This window comes from Apium graveolens, unplaced genomic scaffold (genome assembly GCF_009905375.1).
Source record: "Apium graveolens cultivar Ventura unplaced genomic scaffold, ASM990537v1 ctg833, whole genome shotgun sequence".
NCBI lineage: Eukaryota > Viridiplantae > Streptophyta > Magnoliopsida > Apiales > Apiaceae > Apium > Apium graveolens.
In genome coordinates, this window is record NW_027421089.1 from 121,504 (window position 1) to 124,045 (window position 2,542).

The 2,542-nt window shown below is 43.7% G+C and overlaps 1 non-coding gene across 1 annotated transcript; it reads left to right on the forward strand.

The window, feature by feature from the left end:
- The first annotated feature begins 2,074 nt into the window (after positions 1-2,074).
- LOC141704863 (small nucleolar RNA R71) lies at positions 2,075-2,181 on the forward strand. The gene has a single exon (XR_012568097.1). It is a non-coding gene; the product is annotated as a small nucleolar RNA R71 (small nucleolar RNA).
- Positions 2,182-2,542: the final 361 nt, after the last annotated feature.

Consider the following 2,542-nt stretch of genomic DNA (forward strand, 5'->3'; position numbering starts at 1 on the left):
CTGTTGCTCAACAGTTGGCTTACTACCCTCTTCTAGCAGAATATTATGCATGCAATATGAAGGGCTGATCCCTTTGATGTATGCTATGGTCCATCCAATAGCCGATTTGAATTCTCTCAAAATCCTTAAGAGCTTGTCCTCCTCACTACCTGAAAGGTCAGATGCAATAATAACAGGTAATGTAGATGCATCTCCTAAAAAAGCATACCTCAAGTGTTCAGGCAATGGCTTGAGCTCCAAGGTAGGTGCTTCCTCAATTGATGGTTTGAGCTTTCTTTCAACATTCTTGAGGTCAGAAGTACCAAGAGATTCAAACGGCATGTCCAGCTTTCGCCTCCAGGGAGAAGCATTAAGATATTGTAATTGCTCGTTGCCATCTTCATCATCACTGTCAAAATCCCCCACTAAGGCCTTTTCTAATGCATCAGACATTAGCATATGATCGAGTTCTGAAGTAACCGCAGAATCAATCACATCCACTTTTAAGCACTCCTCATCTTCTGTAGGAAATTTCATTGCTTTGAATACATTGAAGGTCACATCCTGATCCTGCACCCGCATAGTAAGTTCACCTTTCTGCACATCTATCAAGGTACAGCCAGTAGCCAAGAAAGGTCTTCCCAAGATTATAGGAATCTTCTTATCTTCCTCAAAATCCAGAATAACAAAGTCTGCAGGAAAGAAGAGCTTATCCACCTTGACTAGCACATCATCCACTATGCCCCTTGGGTAAGTAATAGAACGATCAGCCAATTATAGAGACATGTAGGTGGGTTTTGGATCAGGCAAATTCAACTTTTTAAAGATCGACAACGGCATCAGATTGATGTTTGCTCCCAAATCACAAAGGCACTTGTCAAATGACAACTTGCCAATGGTGCAAGGAATGGTGAAGCTATCTGGATCTTTAAGCTTTGGAGGTAACTTTTGTTGCAGCACAGCGCTGCATTCTTCCGTTAGAGCAACGGTCTCAAAGTCATCCAGTTTCACCTTCCTTAAAAGAATACTCTTCATAAACTTCGCATAACTAGGCATTTGCTCCAGAGCCTCAGCGAAAGGTATATTGATGTGAAGTTTCTTGAACACCTCCAGAAACTTACCGAACTGCTTATCCAGCTTTTGTTATTGCAATCTCTTAGGGAAAGGTGGTGGAGGATAGAGCTGTTTCTCCCCTGTATTACCCTCAGGCAGAGTGTGCTCAACAGTAGTCTTCCTTGGTTCTGCCGCTTTCAGCTTTTTCTTAGCTTCTTCATCTCTAACTTCAGCTTCTCCTTCTTTTGCCTTTTCAGCATCAACAACTTTCCCAGACCTTAAGGTAATAGCCTTGACTTTCTCTTTAGCTTCCTTCCTGCCTGGTACTTCCGTGTCACTGGGAAGTGTTCCAGGTTGACGATTGAGCACTGTATTGGCTATTTGACCGATTTGATTTTCCAAGGTCTTGATAGAAACCGCCTGACTCTTGCACAACAGCTTAAGTTCCTCAAAATCAGCACTAGTGGGTGCAGCTGCACTTCCCTGTTGAGGATATGATTGCCTTTGAGCATACTGTTGTGGTTGCTGGAATCCAGGTGGGTTGAACTGTTTACTCACACCTTGTTGATATGGTGGTTGAATAGCATTCTGATTATTACCCCAGCTGAAATTTGGATGATTTCTGTTGTTAGGATGATAAGTAGCTGGCACAAGCTGCTGTTGTGGCTGATAATTGTTCACATACTGAACAGATTCGTTGACAAGAAAACACTGATCCGTAGCATGAGAACCTGCACAAAGCTCACAGACCATACCTATTTGATTGACTCCATAGGTAGCTAGAGAATCGACCTTCATAGACAGCGCTTGGAGCTGCGCTGCAATAGCGGTGGCTGCAGCGACTTCCAGAATACCTGCTACCTACCCATGCATCATCCTCTGAGTTGGGTTTTGATGCTCATTTGCAGCCATAGTCTCAATAAGATTATAAGCCTCAGTATAGCTTTTGGCCCACAAGGCGCCTCCAGCTGCTGTATCGAGCATGGGCCGAGATTGGGCCCCCAAACCATTATAGAAACCAGTGATCACCATCCAATCGGGCATTCCATGATGTGGACACTTTCTCAACATTTCCTTGTAGCGTTCCCAAGCTTCGCACATAGATTCTGTAGGTTGCTGCGCAAACTGAGTAAAAGCACTCCTCATAGCAGCAGTCTTTGCCATTGGATAAAACTTCACCAGAAACTTTTGCGCAAGATCTTGCCAAGTAGTGATGGACCTAGCTGGTTCAGAATGTAACCAGTCCTTAGCTTTATCCCTCAGTGAGAATGGGAAAAGCCTCAGCTTGATAGCCTCATCAGTCACGCCATTATATTTGAAAGTACTGCAGATCTCGACAAAATTCCTTATGTGCATGTTGGGGTCTTCAGTCGCAGCACCTCCAAAAGAAATAGAATTCTGCACCATCTGAATAGTGCCCGGCTTGATTTCAAAGGTGTTAGCTTGAATAGCCGGATGAAGAATGCTTGACTGAATGTCATCAATTTTAGGCCAAGAAAAGTCCATAAGA